The 27820-nt window shown below is 43.3% G+C and overlaps 1 protein-coding gene and 1 long non-coding RNA gene across 13 annotated transcripts in view; one reads left to right on the top strand and one right to left on the bottom strand.

The window, feature by feature from the left end:
- The window catches only part of LOC116227229 (uncharacterized), a 244817-nt gene that overhangs the window by 3142 nt on the left and 213855 nt on the right, over window positions 1-27820 (top strand). The window lies entirely within an intron of this gene.
- On the bottom strand, window positions 22087-22953 carry LOC149917405 (uncharacterized). The gene is made up of 3 exons (XR_016467654.1): window positions 22832-22953; window positions 22551-22738; window positions 22087-22453 (listed from the first exon to the last, which is right to left on the bottom strand). It is a non-coding gene; the product is annotated as an uncharacterized LOC149917405 (long non-coding RNA).

Here is a 27820-nt window from a genome sequence, read left to right as displayed (position 1 = left end):
GTTCTGTGGTTCACTGAGCACCAGATTGCTTTCAAATGGGCAAGCTTACTGCATCATGATGCACAGAAATAAACCAGCCCGTTCAGTTGTTCAGTCACCAAATAACTGAATGTGCACCAACACACTTTTTTGAGTTTGGGGCTGGTGTGTAAGCACAGGTGCTGATCTAGAAATTGTAATTACAAATTGGTAAGTGAGAATGATCCCTGCTGCTTTTAGAGACAGAAATAGAGCAGTGTGGCTTTTGTCATACTCTTGAAGAGCAGCAGGCTGGTCGAACCCTCTAACACTGCCCAGCCAGCTGGGGTATGATGAAATGCAAAGATTAATTTTGAGTCACTGAGTCCAAATCCTTGTGCTATGATGGTTCCAGCGGTCTCCAGTTCAGCAGCAATAACAGAAGGTTGTTGAAAGTTCATGAATTTGCTGGTAAATACTGCCTTTGACCAGAAAAAGGAAGATGCCTGGTATGGGTTTTTACTGCCTGGATCAGTATTGCTAAGGATGGGTGTAATTCTTTTCTTTGGAGTCGTTTGTTCTTCTGGCAAAAGGAGAGCTCAGGTGGATGTCCAGTAGTCTCCTCAGCATAGGAAGAATGTTTTATATCTGAAAATAGAAAGTATTTTAAGGATCAAGCCAACCCATCACCAAATGAATTAATGTTTGCACCAAAAGCAGAGTGATACTGATGCTGTATGAACAAAATTGTTTCCACTGTAGAACAGGAAACGCTGTGTGATTGTAAGAATGGGAAAATGTTCAAAGAAATGTGGTGTTATATGAAACTGTGACAGGGGAGCTTGACATGTAAAGTGTGTGAGGGAGTTCTTCCAGTGCTCAGCATTCACGGCACTCCAGACTGAGTCCCATTCTGGGGCTAATGATCACTTGGCTGGTTTGCATTAATGTATGGATTTGAGATTTGAGTAGGCAGACAGCACTCCATTAGCTGGAATAGCAGTAGGCTGGGATGGGCGAAGTAGTAGAAAAAGCTGAGATAACACCACTATGCTGGCGTTCTCTGTGTACTTATTTAGGCCAGCTCTCTGGTCCATTAGGGCTTATTAGCTATGATTCAGGGCTGGCCCAGGTAATTTCACTCCATCTCTGTCTGCTGCTCCCTGATGCACTAGGTTTTAGGTATAGTGCTGGAGGAAAAAAAAAAAATTATTTGCCATCTGTTACATCAAATGGGCCCTGAAAGAACCTGCATGGAGGTGCAAAGGCATTTGTTCTGAGAGGTGGTTTGGGTTATAGATGTTGCAGCATCTTGGCTGACTGCAAGTGATCCTTCCGTTGTTCTACCACAGCACTGTGTAAAGTTAGAAGTACCTTTTCTGGAAGGTCTTTGGGTGATGCTTGTGATTTCTGCCCTGTCATTCAATACTTGCTTGTGATCAGAGTCTAGACTTTCAAGTAGTCCTGCTGTAAAGAGCTCCTGCTGTGCTGTCCTCTGTCTCCCTCTAAAAGAAGGCGCATGCCAGTACTTTCAACTTGTGTAGCAGGTGTGTGGTGTCTGCCGTGGTTGTGGTCCCCTCAGGGGGATGGTGGATGACACACTTGATTTCTCCACATACCTGGATTTATTTCACAAGGATAGCGATGGGAACTTCTTGATTTTTGTCTTGGTGTGGGATCAGAACAAGGCAGGGCATTCCCACCACCCCATCTTGTATATGTGTCATAGAAGGATTTCTGAGATGGCCAGAACCTCTGCAGAATTAAACCTGTCTGTAGCTCCTCTTAGACCACAAAGATCTCCAATTAATTTGTTGTTACGGTTTCAGTGCAGGGTTTCTATGCTGAATTATACAAGAGCTAATTATTATTGTTACACAAAGTACGTGATTTTCTTTTCTTTTTTACTTTTTTTTTTTTTTTTTCCTGCTTCTGTGCAGAGCATTATTAAAGACCCGCAAATATCTCCCTCTGCTTTCCTTTTCAGAAACGTCTGGCTATTCACACACACATTTTTCTGATTCACTGTAGAATAACCGCATTGTTTTAAAAGTTGTAATTATAAAGCCGCACTCTTAAATAAAACAATAATTATTTCAATACAAATATTTTCAAAGCCAACACGCATGACTGAAATTAAAATATTCTGTCCCCATCCTGTCCAGTGCTGGATTCCTGCCCATCCTGCAGTGCTGTGCATTCATCTGGCATACCACAGCAGAGGCTTCTCTGCAGGCAGAGATATGGCAAACCAGCAGCAATCTGTGACCAAATTTGTGATGGGTGCAAATTGTCACAGTCCTGTGGTTTTAGTGGCCAATTTAAATGTTCTCTCTTTTTTTTTTTTTTAATTTTTTAGCACAGAGTTCATGAAAGTAATTCTGTCTGATGAGGCAGATCTTCAATATTTTCCTCCCTCTCAACTCAGTGGGTATGGGTTTTTTTTTAATTTTCAGAGAGGGTAGGGATGTGATGTATTTCATTTCTGACACAAATGGCTGGAGCTCTGTTTTCTAACTTGCTTATTGTTTAAGCTACACTTGGCATAGTATCTTCCATTATTTCCACTTTGATCTGCTTGTGACTCTGCTAACCTTTGGCAAAACTAGGATGGAGTTGGATCTGGTGTGCTGGCCCTGCTGGCTGCTATGCCATAGAGCAGCTGCTGTGCAGGAGGGGCCACACGTACAGAGCTGGCTCCTGCAGAGCTGAGCACATGAGCAGAAGAGAAGCTTTTGTCTCAGAAGAGAAGAGCTATTTGTGTGCCAAGGTGGACTCCTTTAGCTCCTATAGAGGAGGAAAAGGAGAATATTTAAAAGAGAAGGAAAAAAAAGCAAAACCGGAACACACAAACAGAAAGAAACATCTTTAAAAAACATGGACAAAAAATGGATCCTTGCCTCTGGGTAGCTCTCAGCCACATGGGCTGCGTGCGCCCTTTGGCTTTTGTGTGACACATGGCCAGTGTGTGCGGTGCTGGAGGAGTGAGAGCTGATCTTGTGGAACCAGGACAGAACTTATCAATGGCTTTGATGAGGAAAAATTACACACATACAAGGATGATTAAAACGAATCATTTTGAAAAGTGGAATTGTTATTTTTGTTCCTGAAGTGCTTTTGAGCTCTTTGTTTCAATACAGCTTAAGGCTTTTTTATTAATTTTGACCTAGGTAAAATGTAGAGAACAGCAATAAGCAAAATGGTTACATATCCCCTCAATCAAACAGACCTTTCACATATATAGTAACTTTACTTTGCCAACAGATGCTTTCCATTTCACTGAGCATCCTCTCGTCTACCTTGCTGTAAATCCTTTTGCAAATCATATATATTAAAACCAAAACAATATCTTCTTTCCACACACTTTCTATTTGGCCTTAGAGCTGCAGAGTCGGTTCTTGCTCAGCAGTGCTCTGATGCCTGCAGTGCTGCTGCTCCATGGAGGATGCAGCAGTTGCTACGGGCACAGGTAGAGCCACCTTCTGTCACTTCTGCTTTGCTGGGCACATGAACTGGGCACAGCTTCTTCCTCTGCAGGGAAACTCAAAGCTCCAGCATAAAGTCCCTGCAACTCTTTCAATGATCCTTTCTTATGTAAGGGTAAATGTGAAAGAGCTGAGCTCTGAGGAGTCTTGGAGAGAGGGTATTGGTTTTATTCCTCTGATTACTGGGGGAAGGAGAATTTAGTTTTTAAGCTCAGAGACTTAAAACTGACCATACTAAGATTAAATATTTGTAGGAAAAGTGGAGAAGCTGTTTAGGAAAAAACAAACAAATGCAAAAACAAATCCAAAACACAATTAAAAAAACTCACTTGCCTCATATTGATTTTTTTGCTCTTTTGGGTTGTGTGTGACTTTGACAGGAGATAATCTGATTTTCAGGGATGCTACACACCTGCAGTGGCTGAGTTCAGGTAGATTTCCCCTTGTGTGACATGATGAGACTGGCAACTATTTATCTGGAAACAGTCCTCTGGAATTGAATGAAGCCTCATGGGAAGGCTGGCCTCTGTGCTGTATGCCATCAGCTCTGCTTATGTGTGGAACCAGTGCAGGGCTTGCATTGTGTTCCATGACACTGAGCTCCTTCTTAATTCTTGCAGCATAGTATTTGAAGAGGATGGGCATGATGGGACTGAAAGTTATCCAGATCTGTGAAGAAGGCAGTAACCACTACTCTTCTCGTTTTATTTCATGTTTTCTGGTAGGAAGTAGAAAGCAAGTGAAGATTTTCACTATGTGATTTTTTGGTATGCTCGTGTGGTGCCAGGATATCAGCAACAGGTCTTGTTAACAGCAAGAGTTTGTAGAAACTCTAAAGCTAGAGGGTTAAGCAACGTTGGGCATTTCTCATTTTGTCCTTGATATATTACAGAGGGGAGAGAAGTCGTACTGTGTCTTGTAGTAATGAAAGGAATTGGAAATACTGGCAAAAATATCAGAGTAGTTAAAGCAGTTAGCCTCTTTAAAAGTTCAGGCTGATAGAGTCTGTTTGAACTTGTATATTCTGCCAGAGAAGCAATAGATTTTGAGAGCTTCTTCTTTGTCTTACTGCTACTTGTAAAGCTTCTTTGTGCCAGGTGATGCTGGGATGTATTTTATGGTGGTCCTGCAGAATATTGCACTAAAAGATGCTCTCTGCTGAAGATACCTTTTTATATTTGCATTATTCACATAGTGCATCATTTTTTTCCGTCTAGTAACGTGCTGAAATGGAGAATGGGATTCAGCTTCCACTGAAATGTGTAGTCAGGGTTGGTGCTGAGCACACACCATTGGCAGCCTGACGGGGAATCGTCTGCGGGAGAGGAGAGGGGCTGCAGAGGTTCAGCTTCCCGTTTAATGAACAGAGAATGGTCATATCTGCAGGGGTCGGCAGCAGCGTGAGGGAAAGGATTCTGCTGTGCTGTAGAAACCGCCTCTCCTTCAAATGTGGGCATAAGGGGCACAGGAGAGAGAGAATTTGCAGGTACTCAGCTTTTTCTGTTAGAAAGTTCACAGCAAGGGATTGTTTACTCAAGTCCAAGTGCTTCTGAAAAATAAATAAATAAGTAAAAATTTAAAATGTCCCCTAATGGCATGAGAACACACTGAAAAAATCTTGTATTAATGGATAAGAACGTTGGTTTTTTTTTTTTTTTTTTTGTCCCAGTGGAAATTAGTGTGAGTAAAAATACGGATCCTTGTTTAATGGTGTAAAAAGATGCCGTCTTTCTTACTGTGTTTTTATGAACACTGACATTGCAGGGAAAAAAAAGGAAAAATGCTTGCTTGCTGGAGTGTTGTATTTTGTATCTGATCAAAGAGCATAATCACATGAGAACTTCAGAAACAGCTGTAGTGATTGATGCCTCTGCTGTTGTCCCTGAAGCAGTGCTGCTGCAACGTGGGCCCTGCAGATCCACTTCAGTGCAAAGTCCTCTTGCTTGGTTTAAAACATTGCTGGTTGGTATGTGAGGAATAGCAATGTGGTTAATTACTGAGGTGCAGCTGTAATAGACAGAAGTAGCCAACTGGTAAATAGGAACATTGGCCACATCAGCTGGTTGCAGAGTTCACACATGACCGTGCCCTGTTCATGCCAGTGACATCAAACTGAACATCAAACAGATACATCTACATAGGATTTCTACCTGAGGCTTTCTGAAAGTGTTCTGAAGTTGGATGTTGATGTTTTTTTTGTTTGTCTGTTTTTCCCCACTTCTGGAGTTTTAAGGCAGCTATAGAGAGGTTAAGCAACTTGTACAAGGTTATTTAAGTCCAAAAGCCAGGAAGAGAACCTAATTATTTCACAAGATAACTCTCATCTACCAAAACCTATCTTTGCATAAAACATGAGCCAAGAAAGGCATTATTATTTTTGTCTCAAAGTAATGTATTCATGCTTATATATAAGAGAGGTGGGAGGAAATATCAAGATCTCTCTCTTCCAACTATTTGATTGACAAGCTTCTGCTGTGCTTTTAAAAAGTTTTATAACATTGATGTTTGATAAGCTAGTGTGGATGTGTGTGTATGTACATGGGCTTTTTTTTACATACAGACTTTTTGCACAGGGATATTTGCTGAGAAATTGAACAGTGCAAATCCTGAAATAGTGACACTGGAGTAATGCTGAGTGGCCTCTGCCACTGGCCAAGGAATAATGTGATTGAATATAAAAGTGTTACAGTAGTTATAGAGTATCATAAGAGCTCTTTCTTGCACTTACTGTTGTCAAAATAGTCAGACCTGCACTGCATTGGTAGAAGTTTCCTTAGGATTTTATGCTGGTTGGCTTCAAGTTGGGAGTCCAAGACCAGAGCTGTAAGTTAATTACAAATCCCAAAGCCACCCCAGTGATATTGAAGGAAACACAAAGAAGATGGAGGCAGTTATTATCCTGGGTCTCTTAGTACCACAGCTGTATTTTTCTCAAAACCCTAAATCCTAGAGGCGTGACGTTGTGACAGTTTTGGCTTTAAGAGCAGCAGTGGCCAAAATTGTACATTTAAAGGTACAGAAACTTCAGTCTTGCAAATGATAATGGATTAAATTATCAGGATATTAATTGATAGAAATCTTACTTTCGTGAGGTCATCTAATGTTATTTTAATACAAACACTGGGATCAGTGCTGGGACCACTGTGCAGTACTTTGTGTTGCTGGTGTAGTGTAGGAAGCAGATGCTTTCCAAGGGGTTGTGGCAGGAAAACAAGATCTCACCTGTGTAGGAGATAACAGCAGCAATAATAAGGGTTGTGGGAGAAATAAGGGTTGTGGGATGTCAGTAGGTGACACTTGGTATCTAAAAACTGTAAAGGAAGAGTCTTCCCTGCATTATCAGAATAGTTCATTAGTACTAAAGCAAAATATTGTCAGCTGGAATGTGTATGGCAATCTGCTATTGTCTAAATATTTCAAGTAATTTAAATTGTTTCACCATTTTATTTTGCAGAAAAAGAAGCTCTTGTAATCCTTGAATCATTATTTTCAGCTTTACTTTTTAATTGGTGAATACGCACAAAAAATCCCCAAGCCCCAGGGTCAGGGTTGAAGATGAATGACCAGAGCTTGATCTTTCCTTTAACTTCAAGTCAATGCTCAGATCTTAAAACAAAGGAAACAGGATGGGGAGAGCATTGTCTCTCTTGAGACCCAGGACCTGACCAGGTGTGAGAGAGGCGACCATCAGCCTTGTGCAGTCTTTTCCTTTCCACCATGTTATACAGCTTGAAACAACACACATTTCTTTTGCAAGGTCTTTCCAGAGCCGTGAGCCTGTCTTGCGTGCTGCCTGCTGGTTGATGGTTGCCACACCTACATTTCTTAAATTAGTCACAGGTTGGCTGGCTGTGGTCTAATGGTACCCAAATGACAAGATACAGCTTAGGGACTCATTCTCTGTCCCAGGAATAAACTGGGATTATTGAGCTATTATTTTCCCCTCTTCCTGAGGTGATCGCTTTCTTTGTAGGCATCAGGAGAAAAGATGAAACAAGGTAAACTAGATTAAGGGATTTCCACTTATTCCCAGCTCTTATTTTCATTTGTTCTTGGTGTTTTCCCCCCTGTGGTGCAATGGGATTGCAGCTATGCTTTAACTTGCAGTTGACCTTTCAGAGAAATACAGGAATGTGGGAGCTTCCTCCCGCTCTGAGGGGACTGGAAATAGAAGGATAGAAAATGTGGAGTGAAATTAGGATGTTAAGGGTTATTGCTTATAGAGGTTGCAGAAAGGATGCAACAAATCAGTAATATCTGTATTGACTCATTTTGAAGTGTGTCAGAAGGGGACCTGAGTTAGTCGTCTCCCAGATAAAACATGTGCTGGATGAAGAGCTGCTTTAGAGCAAGAAATAGGAAGGCACTTCTCTGCTTTTTTTTTTTTTCTTTAAACATGATAGATGTGGGGTAGATGGCTGGCTGTTGCTGCCTGTGCTTGAAATTTGACTATTTCGTGTGGTGTTTTCATTTGGTTTCCTTCTTTGTCTGAGAAAGCTGAAAGCTACACATGCTTCTGAGAATGGTGTTCTCCAGTTCCTTCCTTTCAACTCTTTTTTTTGTAGGGAGGTGCTTGGAATGAGAAGACCCATGCAGTCAAATAGAACAAAGGGAGGAGGCACCCACTGTTTTATCGTAAATACTGCTTTGTGTAAAATGCAAGCCTGTTCTGCTATGTTATACTGTAGTGCAGTCAAGGAAGAGGCCCTGTGTTTAACCAGAGGTGTCAAGGCTGTTATGTCATACGATAGTGTAGTCAGGGCACCCTTTGTTTATTCAGAAGTGCAGTTTTGATGGAATGTATCTGTTTTTCACCTAAATCTTGCTTTAGGTCCATAAATCCTATTCTACACTTGGCTGCAGATATTCTTTCTAGTCTAGAATAAGTGCGTTTGAAAAGAAACTTGCATATGTGTGTAGCTTCCTACAAAAAAGTAACAAGCTGGATTTTTGGTTTTTGGAATCAGAGGGGAACTTCTTTCCCATTCCCAGAGAATGTGGAAAAGTAGTTTGGGATGTTGAGATCTGAATAGCATTTGCTGCAAGTAGCTGAACCCAGCTTGCTGATGGCAAGAAATGGACTCTCAGTTATCCTACTGCAAAAAAACGAAACACAAATCACTAAAAGCTGCCTGTGGTCGGTCATCACCTGCAAAAAAATAATGAAAGCATCCACAGAAATGGCTGCCATGGCATGGTCCCCAGAGCATGTCTAAGTATCCAGTTCAAAGCCAGTCCAGCACTACTGGGTCTGCAGTCCCTGTGCCACAGGCTTGGCTGATGCTGCACTCATCTGAAAGCTGAATTTTGGCACTCTGAAAAGCACAGGGTGACTTGTATTCCTCAATCATTCCTGCACCGTGGGAAACCTTGTCCCATTCAGTCCTCCTCAGGCACTTACATGAGTTTGTGCTTCGTGAAAGAGAGCAGTTAGTCTCTCTTAATATATGAATTTTACTCCTTTTCTCACTTGCAATGCCTTGAAAATCAATTCAGGCCAATTTGCATTGTGATTTGTATTCTGTATGCAAGAAATGGGTCCTGTTAATTCTTGGATGTGGTCAGATTCTCCCCAGTTTGAGCAATTTCCAGCAGTGTGTGAGAGGTGTCATATTGTTCTGCAGGGCAGGGTTAGGCCCAATTCCAGCTACTTTGCACACTTCAATCTCGGAAGGGTGTCAGGTGAGCCAGCAGTGAGTAAAGAATGTTAAAGATGAATCTGTTCTCTTCAATGTATAGTATTCAAGAACATGATTCTGAATGTACACGGTGGAGCGGGGTGCACAAATTAGTTTCTCACAATGAAAATAAACAGCAAAATGCTGGGAACTGCACAGACTTCAGTGTCTCAAAGCGTACTGTTTTTGATGTACCTTCCCACCCCCATTAGATGCAGCCATTAAAAAGTGGCCCTGAAACTGTTCAGACATTAAAAAAAAAAAACAAAAAAAAACTAGGATTTTGAAGCTGCTGCTTTAAACATCCATTAATTGTCTGTCATCTCTGAATGAAAAACGAAGGTGACCATTTGATGTGTGGCTGCAGAGTCTGAAGGCTTCTGGAGGGTGTGTGTGAGCCTCCTGAAAGGAAGGATTTCAATTTCTGTGCATCTTCCCCTTTGCATTTAACCCTCTGCCTGCTGCATTGCCCAGCACGTGCTACCCAGCTGCAGTGCAGGTTCCCAGCTCATTCTGTAACCTCAGCAGCACAGATGGGGGCTGGTGAGGCTTTGGGGCACTGATAGCACTCGTTGCTTTCATCAGTAGCCCGGTACCTATGGCTGCTGACCTGATAGTTATTCTTTACAGCAGTCGCTCAAAAGGAAAAGAGACTGTGTGAGTCACCAGCGCTGCTTTCTTTCAGAACTGCAATGAAATCCATGTGCTCCCCGCTGCTTTTGTTCAGGCTGGCTCCTCTGTGATGCTGGCTTGCGTGATCTGAAGAGCATTTGGGCCGCCAAACCTGTTTGTATCGGAATGCTGCAGAGAGAGAGCCTTCCTTCCGAGGTTCTGTAACAGGCTTCTCTAAGCCCAGTGGCTCCTTCTACCCCAGCCTTTTTTTTCCCTAATTTAACAGCCTCAGCCTTGGTGCTACCAGGTGCTATCTCAATTCACGTCTCCCTGCTCACACACTGACACCCTCTGACTTGATGAGAACACCGCTGCTGTTCTAATTCGCTGTTAAAGTGTCCAGAGCAAGCTGGCCGTGCTGTGTGCCCTCAGAGATCCCAGTGCACTGGGGTAGGGAGGAGGGAAGGGAGGTGATTGGAGTATTTTCTCCAATGGAGACAACAGCATTAACTTCAGGTATAAAAATGAACAAAGCGAAATGCTTATAGCTGTAAGACTCCTGATGGCAATGTCATCAAAACAGTTTTCATTTGTTTTCTCTCGATTTTTGACACACCTGATGTGAGCTGTTCTGAATCCAGGCTTATTTCTTTCACTTTACTGGGGGGGGGGGGGGGGGGGAGAACAGCAATAAGGTGTTTGTGCTGATGCACAAAAAAGCCTTAATTGTAAACATGTTCCAAGTTACCTGCTTGTTGCTTTTTATTGTTTGACTTCTGTTTCTTCTGAGATTTCTGTTGCTATTTCCAGTTTTGCTGCAGTGTGGACTCTGCCTTTGATCTTGTTTTGTTTGTTCTTGATGTTTTTTGCAATCCAAGCAGAAGCAAATGATGTTTGGAAAGCAGTAAGTTTGAACCTTTTGGCGATTGCTCATTGCTACTTGAAATTCAGAGCATCTTTTTTTCTGTTAATTTTTATGTTGAATGTTGCTGATCCTTGCTCAATCTATGAGCAAGAATTAGTCTGTGATTTTTCTTTTTAAGAGAATGTATCAGGAGAAGAATACTCAATTAATTGAGAGAATTACTAAATGAAGCAGTTTCAGCCAGCACTGTTGTTTGATGATTGCACCTTTTCTGTTTTTAATTCCAGGACCCTAAAATGAGGCTGCTAAATGCAGACCTGCATCTGAGTTTATTTGATGTTACACCAGCGCAGGACTGAAGTCTGTTGTATGAGCTGCAGTGCAGAGCATTTAAATAGGTTCCTAAATGTGAATGCAGAAACTTACTTGGAGGAACCTATTTTTTTTAATGTCTTGGCCATGGGTATTTATCTCTAAATGTATCTCTATAAATTAGCTTGTAAGCAAAAGTCGTGCTTTTAAAAGTCCCACTGCAATATTTTCTTACCTGTAAAAGCTGTTGAAAATTCCCCCTTCCATTTGAATGTCGTTCAGGGATGTGATTTTGTTGGTGTTCAGTAACTGTACACTAGAGAATTCCAGGTCTGAGAGCTCTGTGGAGATCCAGGCCGTTTCCATACCAAAGTTCTACCTACGTACTGTCAACATCTGTTATATTTTTGTGTTGTTAATATATACTGCAACATATATTTATGTAAAGGTAGTATTCCATGTGATGAGAAGGCTGCCACTGTAACAACCATATTCTAGAGAGATCTGGAATGAAACTCTCCTAGTTTAGAAAACAACAACCATACTCTTTACGTTTTTCAGTAAAAGGACTCATCCCCTTTGGCAGCTGCACGTACTTTGGAGATCTAAAATATCAAAACCTGAAAAAAGGAAAGCTTTTCAATCATTCCCCTCAATGATGAAGTGTTGGTCTTCTTTTTTTCTTGACCCTTCAGTGACAAGAACTGTTCATGGTGCCTTGTTTGTCTTGCAGCAGACTGAAGGAAGATGATAGCTCTGTGCTTTTGTTTTTTCTTCCAGGAACAGTCAGTGTGCTGTGCATGAAATGGTAGGCAAAAGTAGTGCAGAGTGAAATGGGCTTAAAAGTTAGTTGTCATTTTCCCTTTAAACATCTCATCTTGTGTTTGTTGAACCCTGTTAGACATTTCTGTATATGTGGTACTATGGGCTACACAGAAAGTAATGCCTCCTACTTCACTGTGTGGGCCGATGACTTAATATTATAATTTAGGTCTACACTATTTTGATAGCAAGTTTGGCAGTGTACAGTAACATGTCATGAACTTGAAACGAGATGTTTTCTTTACTAATGTGTTTGTCCTGATGCGTGCTCTCATTCTTGGTTTCAGTTCAAGCACCTGCATTCACTAACCAGGTAACTGGTGAGAGGAAGTGAAATGCTGTGAGTTTTGGGATTGTGTAGAATTACCTTTTGTACAGTCAGAAGGGGCTGTTTCCTATGTTCTTGAAGATGTGTGTGTGAAAGATCCCTGCCACATAGCAGAGGGTGCTGAGGCAGGGCAAGGGGACAGCCTCAGTGTGTGTGCAGTGCGGTGGCTGTTCCTCGGGCTGGCAGTGAGGGCAGCGTGTCCTGCTGCGGGGTACGTTCTGTGTGCGGGAGGCAAGGAGGGGGCGCGGGAACCTGCGTGCAAACTCGAAGCTTCCTGAAGCAGAGAGACAGTCAGTGGTTGTCTTTTCAAAAATGGAAAATGGTTTATTTAGTTTTGTGCTTTTTACTTTTTTATTATTTTCAATTGTTATTTTAAAATGGTGATGGTCCCGTGTTGAAAGAGAAGTGGAAGTGAAGCATCTGGATTGGATCTTCTTGCTGTATTTCAGCACTTCTTCGTGTCCAAGCTGAAGTGTGGTTCCCCCCAGAAGCAGCAGCTCTGTCCCTTCTTTGGCTTCTTCTCCTGCCTTGGGCAGGGATGAGGGAGGAAGACGTGAAGGATGGGCTCATGGGAGTCTTATTCTGTCAAGAGAAGGACGATTGGGAAATGGAGGCTCCACATGAGCCCATGGGATGGCCCTGATTCGGTGCTGTCCCTCCCGACTAAGGGTAAACTTACAGGATCCTTGCACCCCTGAGATGTGTGAGGTCCCTCTGTCAGACTCGTCCCGCTGCCCCGGCACAGCAGCTCCGAGGATGGCAGTCCCTGCCCTGCCCTCTTCCTCAGGACTTGGTGAAGAAGAGATGAGAGGACTTGGGAAGGGACGAGGGAGGGGGTGGGGAAGGAAGGGCTCGTAGGAGCCTTGGCTGTGAAAAGAAGAAGGAGCAGGCAATGGAGGCTGCACGTGAGCCCGCAGGATGGCCGTGAGCTGGGGCTCTCCCGGGTAAGGGCAAACTTACAGGACGGGAGGATCAGCGCCGGCGTCGAGGCGGCCGTTTGGCGGGAGGTGGACGGATCCTGGCGCCCCTGCGATGGCATTTGGGGCGCGACCTCTTCCTGGTTGGCCTGGCAGCAGCAGCGAGATGGCCAGTGTGCCCCGATGGAGGTGGATCCACTTCCATCAGCTCATCTGCCACAGGTGGATCCACCTCCATGGGCTCTTCTTGGCTGCCAGGCGGGTCCACCTCCATGGGCTCGATGTCATCAGCCTCTTCCAGCAGCCGCCTCTTCTTTAAGGGTGGCTGCTCCATCCCGTCCTCAGAAATCAAAAGAAATACAAAGTAGCTCTTTGCGATACTGCAAAGTGCCGCTGTCTCCTGCTGTGTCAGCTGAGGGACTGCAGTTGAGGGCAGTTGGGTGCCCATGGCAACAGGATTCTGAGCAGCAGGTGCTGGCCCAAACATGGCGGCTGGCAGTTGGGGCCTGCGGCCATTTCTGGGAGGCAGTGGCACGAATGTAGCAAGAGGGTCAGTCGGGGCAGAGGCTTCTCAGGCCCCCTGCAGCTGCCTGGGGTGGAGGAGGAGCAAAGCATGGTGATGCCCCACAGGCAGCCGAGGGAGAAGCAGTCATTAAAAGCAGTGGAGTTTGTGTGGTCGTGTCGGCTGTCCTTTGCCATCCCTCAGCTCTGGCCCTGGAGCGTGAGAAGGTGGCATCTCTTCTGCCCTGATGCCAAAGCAGAGGGGTGTGGAGGAGAGGGCCTGGCGTCCTCTGGGCGGCCGCACTGGGACTGCAGGGGGTGTGTTGGAGGGCTGTGAGGTCCTTGGGATGTTGTGTATGGTGGAGGGAAAGAAGCCCTAGCATCTTTTAATAAAGGTTGGTATGGAGGATTATAACTAGAGGTGCTAAAGTTCTTTTTTGTTCATTTGTAATGATTCTTTTGAAAACACAAGAATAATATTTCTGGAAACTGTGTTTTCTCCCTTGCAGAGATACTTTATCAAAATATGTATTTTTTGTAAAGAATGTGGAAGGGTAGAACTACTTAGCTTCTTTGCAGTAGCTAAGTCTACTTTGCAGGCCTGCTGTCACAGAAATGTTTATGTTTTTTTTTTTTAGTTCATGCGTGAAAAAATAAAGACTGTGCTGTATTTGTTGACAGTGCTAGCAGAGAGTCCTTGTTGTCAAAATAAATGGAAATCACATTGTCACCACAGTGGGCAGTGGTAATGGCTGGCCTTTGCCAGGCCATTGTGGCGAAGGGCTCTGAAATGGGCTCGGATGTAGCTTGGATCCTTGCTGGCAGCAGCTTGGTGGCATCACCACCAAGTCCTGCAGAGGCAAGATGTGCAGCTCCTAATGCATGATTCTGAAAACGCATGGATCTCTCTGTAGATAACTTGCATGTGATGTTTTTAATGCTCAGTTATCTCAATCTAACTCTTCCCATAGTTGAAACCTGACTGCTGTAGGAAACGTCAAGCCATGTATTTTGCTACACACTTCAGTTTTGATAGCGGGCAGTTTGGAGGTATTGGGAGAATCATCCCTGTTGGTTTGTTGGATCTGTCAGGAAATGGGCAGAGTGAGAGCTAGAGACAGGAGTCATTTGAGGTTACGCTCTAGAGGAGTCACAGCAGGTGAGATGGATTAGCTTTCAGTGTATGATTAACTCTGTTGAGGTAGCATTTTGTTCCAACTGGGTGGAACAAATGTTGGTATCTTAATCAACACAGGCCTTTGACCTGACATCTGAGCTTTTATTTGACACCTTTGGAAGTAACTGCCCCTTGGTCATGTCTGTTTTGGCTGTGAGATGGATAGTCTTCAAGTAGTTTTTTGTTGTATTCTTTTCCCAAGAGCTTCTGTTGGGCTGAGGCCCAATGTGCAAGTGAGCAGGCCAACATGCAGTGCTCATTCAGTACTTTAGAACACACTCAGATAAACCTGTGTTTCATGAAAGATGTAGAAGATGCTATTCACACATGCAGACACAGGCATAGCTATGGTAAAATCAGATTTTAATTCTTATCTCTTACATTGGTTCCATAATATACTCTTTCAGTCCTGCAGAGGCCTGAAGTTTATAAAAATGAAGGAAGCTTTCTTCTCTAAAATACTTGGATTATTAAATTACTATATTTTGAGGTCTTCTTGTCTATACCATCTGCTTTTACTGCAAAATCAGTCCGGAGCAGGACTGTATAATGTTAAATGCTGCATACAAGAGAGTGTCCTATTGTCTCAGAGTGAGTACCTTGTGCAGTGTGCAGGTAGCTTTGTAATGAGTTTCAGCTGGGTCCCTGTGGCTCATCCAGTGCAGGGGGCTGGTCTGTTTGAGAAACAGTTCTTGAACTTCACCGGATGGGATCTAACCACTGTTTCAGTGAGAAGCCTTTTCACCACAGGAAGGCTTTTCCTTTGGCTGAAATGTTTGTTGGTAAAACCCTGAATGTAGATCTGAATGTATAGCTCATGGCTAGTTCCCCATTCCTTGTTGGAAATGCCAGAAATTGAAGCATCCAAATAGGAGTGATTCAGGTGGTTCTGGTAGAGCTGCAGTGAGTATATATATTTGGTTTTAACAAGTTTTCATCCCCAAACAAGGAAAACTCTAAACTGGGCTAAAAAATGCCCCCTCTTCCTCTGACTGTACAGTTAAAATCATACAGTGTTTAGCTGAAGAAACTCCATGTGCTCTCCAGAATTCCTGCCGGCTGCTGCGTGAAGCTGAAGGGGTCTGACAGTTCTGCTGCTGTTGATCAGTGGGGATGCTAATGAAACTAATAGGATTAGATCATCTTCCTGTGGCAGCTTTGTGGGCTCCTGGTGCTCTTTGGCGAGCTAGACTCTGTCCTGGGAGAGGCAGGCTGGAGCTCAGGTGGCAGGAAACCAGCACATCCTCACTTCCAGCTCCCTGCTGCTGAGGAGCCAGGTGAATTGCTGCAAAACGGGCAGATATCCAGCCCTGCCTCTACATTCTGTCAAAAGACCAGTGTTTCTGTTAAATGTTAGAATTACAAATTTTGTCATATCTTGATTTTGATCTTGCTCACTCCTGACTTGGAAACAAGCTTCTGTTCTTTGGATGAACAAGCAAAAGCTACAAGTTCATCATTGCCTGAGAGGTGAGCCAATGCCTTTGACTCATTAGGGTTTATTAGTCTGTGTTGCATGCTGTATCAAGCACAGACATAGCTCCTAGCTGTCTTGGAAAGCAGACAAATCTCTGCTCATGATGTAGTGGGATCTCTGGCCTGTGTAGTCAGGGAAGGTATGCTGTCACTTCTGGACTTTTCCTGCAGTCCCCTGTGCCTGTACAGCAGTCTGGGTGGGTATGTTCATGCACACACTTGTAAGTTGTTGCATGAGTGGGTATTACCTTAATGTTCTTCTTTCATAAGCAGTAAGCACTGTGATTTGATTTTTAGGATAGTATTCTCTTTCAATTTCTTCTTTAAAAGGGATGGTTTGAAATGAAATGCATTTTTCTCTTGAAAACCTTGATAAACTCAATCTACATACCTGAGTTCCATTTAAACACTTCTTAAAATCCTTTGAGTGGTATTGTCCTATGTATTCAGCTTGTTTGCAGTAAACGATCTAGAAAGACAATGAAATTCATTGTAGCTTTCTGCATAGCAAACTCTTGCTGCTGGTTTCACTTTATTCTAGGGAGGAAGAATTATCTCCTTCCCCATCGTCACTTCTTTTTTTTCTTTTTTTAATGTAATGTTTGAATGTATGGAATTGTGTGAAGGTAGCTTAACTTTTGGTAATGACTGTTGTATTCCTGTGAAAGATCTGCTTTTCAAATACAAGCTGTTGAACTGAAGAGTGTGTTTTGTTTTGTGGTAGTAGTAGTGTACCATGGCATAGCTTTCATAGCCCCAAGATCTCCTGGGTACCTTTTGTAGTATGAAGGCAGTTTATGTTAACCTGAGTGGTGTTGGGCTTTGCTTCTTTGTCTTGATGTTATGTTTGCAAGAATTGCTGCAGATGCCTACTGAAAGGAGGATGTGAAAACGAACACATACCCCAAGATCTAAAGGAGTGCATTCTTGTTACTTTTCCCCCAAGTGAGTCTGTGTAACATGTGCTGATTTGATGAGTATTCTCATTGGTGATCTTTAGAAATCAATATCTGAATGTTTATCTCTTGAATGTCTTGAGGAAGACTGGAAATGATCTCTCAGCAGATGACCAACAGATTGATATCTTTGTTCTGTGGCCCATAAAATCTATTCTTACACAGATTGGGCCTCTGCAGAACTGTCAAATATCTACAGCATGTTGTGTTTGTCAGCAAAGCAGATAGGCATTATTTTTCTGTGGAAGTAGAGATTTCTCTGTTGACACCAATACAAACGTGTCATCCTCCAAATGGATTAGAATGAGAATGTGTTCTGGTCAGGAGGGGAAGGAGCCAGGTAAAAAAACACATCATGGCCTGAAATGGCATTTTTCTTGAAGATATTTCAGTAATCATTCAAATCACCAACTGGTTCAATTTCACATTGTAAAGCAAGTGGATGAAGCAATGGAGTGCATATTTTCAATAATGAGGTAAGACAGGTGGTTGGTTTTTTTTTATGTGAAAATCTGTGTCTTGTCTTCATTCCTGTGACAACTGGAAAAAGGAAAATTTTGCTTTCCACAGCTGCCTTCGATGTTTCATTATTGTTGTGTTCTTAAAGACTCAGCTTTCATTTGGAGGAAGGAGAAGTTTCACAGCTGTGAGAAAACAGTAGCAGAGACAAAGCTTGGTGAAATGGAAACAGACTAATTATCATGGAACATGATTTTATATGTGCCATTTGGGTGCAAGTTAACCAGGTCTTGGCTTTTGAGCCTTCTTTGCAGCAATTTTCTGATTCTGTTTTGTGGAACAAGTTGGATAGTCCCAAAGTCACTTAAGACCAGATATAGTTTTTAATTGTCACCTGATTATATTGAGCATTACTGCACTACTACTAGTACTGCTAAACTGTAAGTAGGAATTTCAAGTATGTGCTTCTCATGCAGTATTTTTGCTATTTTAACATCAAAGGTGGTATGAGAAACATCTTTCCAGATGGTTATAAACAGGAAGGAAAATGTTGAAACTTATTAGTGTTAGTAAGGTATTCCTCTGTAATAGAAGTGCTGCGTCATGGCCTGAACCAGTGATGGAGCACCTGGTGGGAAGGCAGGGCCAACCCAGGGGGGGCTCAGGTGCTTGCAGTATACCTGAGTAACAGGAGGGGTGAAGCAAGGATCCATCCCTTCCCAGACCTCATTTAAGGATTGGCAGTGGAGATCCCTGCTGATCTGAGGCCTTCCAAAGGTAAGCAGCTCTTTTCCTTCATTTCCGTGTCCTCTGCATTTGGGCTTGTTCTCATTTGCTGTAGCTGAAGGCTTTGCCACCCTGATATTACTGTGGTGTTTCCCATCCTATTACAGCATTTCATCCTCTCCTGTCTGTAGAGTTCAGCAGTGGGTTTAATTTTTCAGAGCAACTTCATTCTGTAAAACTGGGACTGACTATGAGGGAGAAATAGTCTTACCTATAACCTTACTCGAGGTTATCATATCTCTGGGTATTCTGTCTTATTCCAAATGGGAACAGGGGATTATCAAATCTGAGGGTGTGGATAGCTGTGTTGGATTTCCATATATGCAAAACATCTGTCTTTGCATCTGCAGAATTTCTGTTTTGTCTAATACATTCTACTGAGTGTGTGTTTGTCTACTATGTGTGTAGTTCTTTCTCTTCAGGAAATCCTATTCAGAAACCTCCTTGTGGTTTTATCTTGAGCAGGCTGGATGGTACAGGTTTGATTTTTGGAACTGTCATCTTCATCTCTTATAACCTGATAGATCTACACTGGCAATCTCACACCAGATAAATTGGGCAATGTGTGAAGTACATATTGTAGGAGAAAAAAGAAAAGCTTGTTGCTGTTTTTTTTTTTAAAAATTTATTTATTATTTTTATCCCTTAAACTGCAAAATGCAGGCTATAGTAGGTGTTGGCTATCCCCTGGTCTAGGAGGAGAGGTGTTGGCTAGGAAACATGAAATTTTGCATTTGGATCTAGGCCTGGCAGATCTTCTAAACTAGACCAAATTGCTTTCCTCTTCTTTCCATGTTTCCCAGCCCTAGGTAGCACAGTAACGTGATCCTCAGCAAGGAGGAGGTTGATGCTGGGCTCCATGGTATGCACAGAGATCTCTGGATGCATCTGCACAATTAGCGTTCTTAAGACAGATAAATGTGTTAAAATGTTGTATATACAAGCAGACCATAGTAGTTGCAGGGGAAAAATAGCTTGCTTAATGAAGCTTTGTGAATATGCCATCTAACTGAATGAAGCATTACTCCATTAATAAGAAGTCCCTTTAGAAGTTTCCAGGAGACTCGAATAGTATTCTGGCTTCACAACTTGTAGCTCTGACAGCTTGTGGAAATGCAGCCCTTTGACCCAGAAAGAGCTGGAAATATATTGAACTCTTTGAAGATAGCAATTTCATTGTGTCAGTTACCCATTGTTCATGTGCTAGGGGAAAAAAAAATAAGTCGCACACCTGGCACAGAAAGATTATATCAACCTGGTTTGCTTTGAACACGCTCCAGTCAGGCTCCTATTCAGCACACAATGCTGTTGCTGACCGTACTGAAGTTCATAATGACATATTTTTGTTCCTGTGGCAGGGGAATGCTTTTTTTTTTTTTGAATTAAAAAAAACAACAAAACCTGAATTAATTGGGCTATTTATTGATCTTAGTAAGGCCTTGAATCTTGTGAGTCATAAAACTCTTGTAAAGTGATTTCTCTTCTTGCTGTTTGTGCAGGAGTGGCTGCTAGTGACAGATTGGTTACTAATGAACAAAATTGGTTTTGAAGTCTTCAGGTTGTATACTGCTTGGTGAGCTCACAGTTCAGCTGATAACGAAACTTTGAGGAATTTCTAAATAACTCAAATATAGTCTTTAGCACCTTCTAGCGTGAAAAGATACAAGATGCAAAAGCATATTGATACCATTTTCAAGAGTGCTTTTGTTGTTTTGCTGAAAGTAAATGAGATAGCATGAATCATTTCAGGAAAGCAAGAGGATACAGTTATAAATGTTGGAGATGGATTTCGATATATGAGGTCTGTTTCGAAAGTAGTTCTATTTTATTATGTTGCTCATTATGTTTTATTATATTATTGAGCCTCAGAAATGACCTCAGGTTTTAACATCTGGCAAAAATAGAAGGCGTTATTTTTGGAGTGACCTATGTATTACATCAAAATAATTATTCTTCAGTAGTTTGTTGTCAGTACTCAGCTTTTTGCCTAAGTAAAATGCCATTAACTTAAATGGAAATGTTTTGCTTTAGTTATGTGTTTGTCTTGGCAAAAGTTCCTCAAGCAGCGTGAAAGTGTTCAGCCCCTACCATCAGGTGCAGATGGGGAGGTGTTTGTTTCCTGTGCAGTGATTAAATTGTCAACAGTGTGCCAAGAGTATGTGCAGACCATTGTTCAAGTAAGACCAAAGTCAGTTGTAATCACGTGTCAGGTGATGGCTTGCTGTTGCCTGTGCTAACATGGAACCAGGTGATCCCAATGTGCCCTTTTCTCCTGGATATTTGCAGTGTTCTGCTTTCACACTTTGTCTAGATGGCAGAGGCAGCAGCAACTACGAAGCTGTCCAGTAGACTAACAGGGACAGGTGTCCCCTCTCAGCCAGTTCTTAGGTTTTTCTACTTTTGGCTCATCCTTTTTGTGAAGGCCTCTGATGCAGGTGGTGCCTTTAGAGGTTTGATTTGTTGTTGGTACTGTGGGCTTGATTCATCTTAGCTCAGTTCAGTTGGGATAACCTGGAGAGGATGGAAACCTGCAGCCTCTCTGGGTGCTGATTCCATGTCTGAGCACCCTTGTGCCTAACTGGGAGTTGTCCATGCTCCACTGTGAGCCCAGTGCCTCTGGTCTTTCCAGCATTGAGTATCTGGGAGTCATGCTCAGTGCTCCCATGCTCCCAGTTGGCAGCTGTAGTAAACACTCACATGCTCCCTGAGCCTTCTCAAAGCAGAGGCCGCTCCCTCATGCTGCCCTGGGATGCCGTGTGCCCTGGAATGGGACCATAGACATGAAACATGAAAATGGTGAACCCTGCTGCTCACTTCAGCTTTGCCTGCCTAGGTCAAGAGGAAACCTCAGAAATGACCTCAGGTTTTAGGCGTATTGCCATGCCCAAGTACAAGTTGCTACTCTGTTTCTGAACTTGTGTTGAGCTGCTGGTCCAGTGTTCTTTTACAGATGGGTCCTTGTTTGAGCAATCCTATGCAGTCCCTGGTAAATCTTCTCCTGAATTATCTTTTTCTGTCCTTTTGCACAAACTGAGTATATTTTCAGAGTCTTTGTTAGCTTGATGCATCCATTGCTTACCATGTGCTTCTCCCAGCACAGGAATGTTAGGAATGTTTTCTGAATACCTGCACAGTTATCATCATCAGTAATACAATGTCAGCTCCAAAAACAATGTCTGCTACGTTATTATGCTGGCCCACAACATCAGAGGCAGATGTTGGTGTTATGACAGCAGAGGTGAAACCTTCCTGCTAATGTTCTGTTTTTTTTGCCTTGCATTGGGTGGCAGCGGAGGGGCAGTGTGACAAAGTGACGTCAGACTTAAGTAGCAAGCATTACTTTTGGAGCAACTTTGTATTATATCAAAACAATTATTCTTTGATACTTTCTGGGCAGAAAGATGAGTACCCCAGTAGTAATATGTCACTAATTTCAACCAAGATGTTTTGCTTTCCTAATGTGTTTGTCCTGATGCGTGCTCTCATTCTTGGTTTCAGTTCAAGCACGTGCATTCACTAACCAGGTAACTGGTGAGAGGAAGTGAAATGCTGTGAGTTTTGGGATTGTGTAGAATTACCTTTTGTACAGTCAGAAGGGGCTGTTTCCTATGTTCTTGAAGATGTGTGTGTGAAAGATCCCCGCCACATAGCAGAGGGTGCTGAGGCAGGGCAAGGGGACAGCCTCAGTGTGTGTGCAGTGCGGTGGCTGTTCCTCGGGCTGGCAGTGAGGGCAGCGTGTCCTGCTGCGGGGTACGTTCTGTGTGCGGGAGGCAAGGAGGGGGCGCGGGAACCTGCGTGCAAACTCGAAGCTTCCTGAAGCAGAGAGACAGTCAGTGGTTGTCTTTTCAAAAATGGAAAATGGTTTATTTAGTTTTGTGCTTTTTACTTTTTTATTATTTTCAATTGTTATTTTAAGATGGTGATGGTCCAGTGTTGAAAGAGAAGTGCAAGTGAAGCATCTGGATTGGATCTTCTTGCTGTATTTCAGCACTTCTTCATGTCCAAATTGAAGTGTGGTTCCCCCCAGAAGCAGCAGCTCTGTCCCTTCTTTGGCTTCTTCTCCTGCCTTGGGCAGGGATGAGGGAGGAAGACGTGAAGGATGGGCTCATGGGAGTCTTATTCTGTCAAGAGAAGGACAGTCGGGAAATGGAGGCTCCACATGAGCCCATGGGATGCCCCTGATTCGGTGCTGTCCCTCCCGACTAAGGGTAAACTTACAGGATCCTTGCACCCCTGAGATGTGTGAGGTCCCTCTGTCAGACTCATCCCGCTGCCCCGGCACAGCAGCTCCGAGGATGGCAGTCCCTGCCCTGCCCTCTTCCTCAGGACTTGGTGAAGAAGAGATGAGAGGACTTGGGAAGGGACGAGGGAGGGGGTGGGGAAGGAAGGGCTCGTAGGAGCCTTGGCTGTGAAAAGAAGAAGGAGCAGGCAATGGAGGCTGCACGTGAGCCCGCAGGATGGCCGTGAGCTGGGGCTCTCCCGGGTAAGGGCAAACTTACAGGACGGGAGGATCAGCGCCGGCGTCGAGGCGGCCGTTTGGCGGGAGGTGGACGGATCCTGGCGCCCCTGCGATGGCATTTGGGGCGCGACCTCTTCCTGGTTGGCCTGGCAGCAGCAGCGAGATGGCCAGTGTGCCCCGATGGAGGTGGATCCACTTCCATCAGCTCATCTGCCACAGGTGGATCCACCTCCATGGGCTCTTCTTGGCTGCCAGGCGGGTCCACCTCCATGGGCTCGATGTCATCAGCCTCTTCCAGCAGCCGCCTCTTCTTTAAGGGTGGCTGCTCCATCCCGTCCTCAGAAATCAAAAGAAATACAAAGTAGCTCTTTGCGATACTGCAAAGTGCCGCCGTCTCCTGCTGTGTCAGCTCAGGGACTGCAGTTGAGGGCAGTTGGGTGCCCATGGCAACAGGATTCTGAGCAGCAGGTGCTGGCCCAAACATGGCGGCTGGCAGTTGGGGCCTGCGGCCATTTCTGGGAGGCAGTGGCACGAATGTAGCAAGAGGGTCAGTCGGGGCAGGGTCTTCTGAAGCCCCCTGCAGCTGCCTGGGGTGGAGGAGGAGCAAAGCATGGTGATGCCCCACAGGCAGCCGAGGGAGAAGCAGTCATTAAAAGCAGTGGAGTTTGTGTGGTCGTGTCGGCTGTCCTTTGCCATCCCTCAGCTCTGGCTCTGGAGCGTGAGAAGGTGGCATCTCTTCTGCCCTGATGCCAAAGCAGAGGGGTGTGGAGGAGAGGGCCTGGTGTCCTCTGGGCGGCCGCACTGGGACTGCAGGGGGTGCGTTGGAGGGCTGTGAGGTCCTTGGGGCCTGGTGCTGGGGTTTTGCACCCGGAGGCTGGGAAGGCCCATTAGGGGCTGCTGTCCTCAGCCTGTTCTCTCCTGGACCACAGAATGAATGGTTGGAGGTGAAGCCAGGCCCTCCAATGGCAGTGCACATAGAACTGGTGGCTATAAGTCGTGCCCGCAGAGAAGTAGTTTGGACAGATTCTATCTCTGCAGTCTCTGGTATAGCGCTCTTGAGAGTGCTCTTGAGCTTAGTGGCAGGGGCACAGATGCATAGGTGGCTGTTCCCCATCAGTTGATCCCAAGCAAAATGAAAGTGTTCAGTCCCTACCATCAGCTGAAGAGGAAAGGAAGGTGTTTGTTCCCTGTGCAGTGACTGAATTGCCAACAGTGTGCCAAGAGCATGTACAGACTGTTGCTGAGCTAAGACCAAAGCAAGTTGCGTTCGTGTGTCAGGTGATGGCTAGCTGTGCCTATGCTAACATGGATCTAGTTGATCCCTAGTTTTCTCCTGGATGTTTTCAATGTTTTGTTTTCATGCATACCATGTAGATGGTAGAAGGCAGCAGCAACTATTAAGCTGCCAAGTTGTCTAACAGGGACAGGTGTCCCCTCTCAGCCTGGTCTTATGTTTTTCTCCTTTTGTCTCATCCTTATTTTTGTGAAGGCCTATGGTGCAGATAGCACCTTTAGAGGTTTGATTGGTTGTTGGTTTGATTCACCCCACCTCAACTAAATTCTGGGGAGGCTAGAGACTTCAGCCTCACAGGGACCTTGGTTTTTTGGAGTCTTACCTGTGAAGCTGCACAGTGAACATCAGTCATACAAGGTTTTGTCTGAAAGTAATGCCTACTTTTTTTTTTATGGTGGCATATCAGAGGTGGGTGCTGTCATTGTGGATGTGGCAGCTGACCCTTCCAAAAAATATTGCATGAAATTGATGGCAACAGAGGTGCAATGTGACAAAATAGCATCTGGTGTGGAATACGTGTGAAGTAGGAAAGGTGTGGAAGAGCCTTCCTCCATGTGAGTAACACCTGTTAACCTTTGTAGAAACTTGCTGAGTGTTTATGGAGACAGAAGTGTGATGTATTGGGTGGTGCAATTCATTAGTGGTCACTGCAACGGCGTTTTGCCTTGCACTGCCACAGATTGTTATGAGCTTGGTTGGTGAAAATGTTTAGCTAATACTGGTGGCTGTGTTGAGAAATGGTGTTTTATAACTGTGAATTTCTTGTCAAATATTGTTATTGTGCTCTTTGTTGTTTTAGTGGAAATAAATAGGAAGCGTTACTTTTGGGGCAACCTTTGTATTATGTCAAAATAACTATTATTCTTCAATAGTTTTTAGGCAAAAAGATGAGTAATCCTTTCACTAATAAGTTTCGTTTATATTTAGTAATATAAATAGGTTTTCTTTAAATTTAATAAATTAGTTTTCTCCACCTATTTAAATACACATCAAGGGAACAGAGATGGGGAGTAGTTTGTGTGGATTTATAAAGCAGAAACTGCCTGATGAACCTGGTAGCTTTTATGGTGGAATGGGTGCCTTGAGGTGCTGACTACTAGTTTACCTTGACTTGAACAGGACTTTAACACTATCTCCTGTAACTAGACAGTGAGTTGCCTTGAAATCTGGCTGAACTGCTGGTTTGTGGTTAGCAGCTCAAATTCCAGCTGGAGGCTGGTCTGTAGTGGTACATGTCGGGTTGATACTGTGGCCCATACAACTTTATATCTGCTTTAATGACCTGGGTGATGGGATATAGTGCACTCTCACCAAGCTCTCGGGTGTTGTGAGCTCAGTGGACTGATGTGGTTGTGCTGCTTTTCGGAGGGACTTTGGCACTCTGGAGAACTGAAGAATTTATTGAACCTTAACAACAGGAAGTCCTGTATCTGGGGAAGAACAACCCCATGCATGTGAACACCAAGTGAACACAGTTGTAGATGATGTTATGCAACAATACAGCCTGCAGTGTTTGTGGCAAAGGCAGCTAACAGCATCCTTGGCTACACTTGGCAAGGCTGTGGCCAGAGGATCACAGAAGCTTATTTTTCCCTTTAGCTCTGCTCTAGCAAGGCTGCATCTGGAGGTCTGTTTCCTAGACTTGTTCCAGAAAGATGAATAAGGTATTGAAGCACCTGTCATACAAGGAGAGACTGGAAGAGCTGGGACTATTTATTCTATAAAAGATGAGATATAAGGAGATGGGGAGGAGAATGGATCAATACATGTAAATCTCTGATGGGAAGGATTGAAAGAGATGGAGAAAGACTTGTCCCAGTGGTGCCCAGTGAAAGGACAAAACGCAGTGGGCATGAACTGAAATACAAGGAATTCCATATAAATATAAGAAAAAAAACTTCGCTATGAATTTGGTCGTAACCTGGAACAGATTGTCCAAGGAAGCTGAGACATTTCCAACCTTGAGATTTCTTAAAATCCAGCCACAGTCCTGAGCAGCCTGCTCTTGTTGACCCTTGCGAGCCACTAGAGTTGGGCTACATCTCCAGGGGTCCCTTACCACCTCAGTGCTTGTGTGACTGTTTTATATAGAGAAATAGTTGAAGGAACTGATGTGCTCATAACCATTTCAGGCACATAATGATCATAACTCAGTGAAGAGTGTTAATTATAGTTTAATTTGTTCACTTTGGAATTGAATATGCTGAATTAGACTTCTCTTGAATCATGCGTTATTCCGGTTAGAAAACTGATAAACTTGCTCTTCTGTGCAGACCCAGAAAAGTTTCCCAATTATTATACCAGACTTAATTTGACTTCTCTCACTATTTTTAACAGCTTCTGTACTTTATTTCTGACCTCAAGTTGCAGTCTTCTATAATAGCCACACTAACAATCTACAGATTTGTTTCTTGAAATAATTCTGAAAACCTGCTTTAGCAGAAAGGCTTAATAATTGGAGTTCCACATCTCAATGTGTTTTTTTTTTCCTACAGATCTAAAAATGAATGCTTTTTTATATGTGCAAAGCAGTGAATACTCACACCACTTTTCATTCCCAGAGTGCTCCAAATTTGTTGGCTAATTAATATCCAGAATGTGCTTTGGAGATTGGTGTATTTAATTATCCTTTTATTTTTAATAAACTTTGGGAATTTGGAAGAGTGACACGTGGGACCCAACACAACAAGCCTTTGCTTTTTTGCATTGCTGCCCCAGCCCAAATAATAGTTTTCCTGCAAGTTTTATCAGAAAGTATACAAGCAGAAAGAGAAATGAATCAAGATCTCCTGCTCTAGTATCCTGCCTGTTCCCAAACAGGGAAATCGTCTTTCATTCATGAACTTCCTTTTATTCCGTGACACCACCAGCAATTAAATTTGTCTTGGAGATGGGACAAACAGAACTTCGTTAGTCCGTTTCTCTTGAAAGTTGTTGCAAACTGTTTGGCTTTGTTTTCATAAGCTTTGCTCAGCACATCAGCTGAGAATGTGCTGTGGTGAGTGACAATTACATAGAACACGATAAAATTTGTAATAACATTTTGAAACAAGTTAGAACCTGATATTTTGGTGAGATTTCTGTTTTGTGCCTCTTTCCAGAGAGGAAAAAGCAAGGTAAGTGCTCTCCTTGTTTTTTGTATTTTTGGAAGGCTGATCAATTGCACTAGAAAGATGGGGAGAGGAAATAATGTTATTTTTCCAAGTATGCCATAGAGAGTAAAAGGAATTGAACTATTTGGCTTCTGCACAGTAGTGTACTTAATTCTCTCATAAGCATCTTTATTAACAAACAGTAGGGCTTCATAGAGTGATCCTTGATGATTATTTCAGCCTTCTAATCCAGGAGAAGAAGTATTTTACAAGAATACATATAAAAATGTATGGGAGTATTTAAACTGATTTGGTCACTTTTAGGCACTGAAGTGAGTCATCTGAGTCTGCATATTTAAAGAAAATAGAAGTATTCAAATTTGTCTTGTTCTGTCTCTTCAAGAAATCTCATTTGTCTTTGGAAAAGATAACTGGTTGTTTTGTTAAGAGAAAGCAAGTAAGAATTAAGAATTGTTGCTTGTTCATGTCAAACAGCTTAATGCTTGCTGTCTTTGGGCTGGTAAGTTTTGTGAAACATAACCAGCAGTTCCCCCAGTGTTCTACAGCATTGGTACTTTGGTGCTTCCAAAGAAGGGAGCCACCAGAAAGCCTCTTGCACAGTAACTCAGATGCCATGTCTGCA

Source organism: Phasianus colchicus, chromosome 6 (assembly GCF_987193195.1).
Source record: "Phasianus colchicus chromosome 6, bPhaCol1.hap1.1, whole genome shotgun sequence".
NCBI lineage: Eukaryota > Metazoa > Chordata > Aves > Galliformes > Phasianidae > Phasianus > Phasianus colchicus.
Note: the sequence above shows the minus strand (reverse complement) of the source record. Positions and strands in the feature narration are given on the sequence as shown.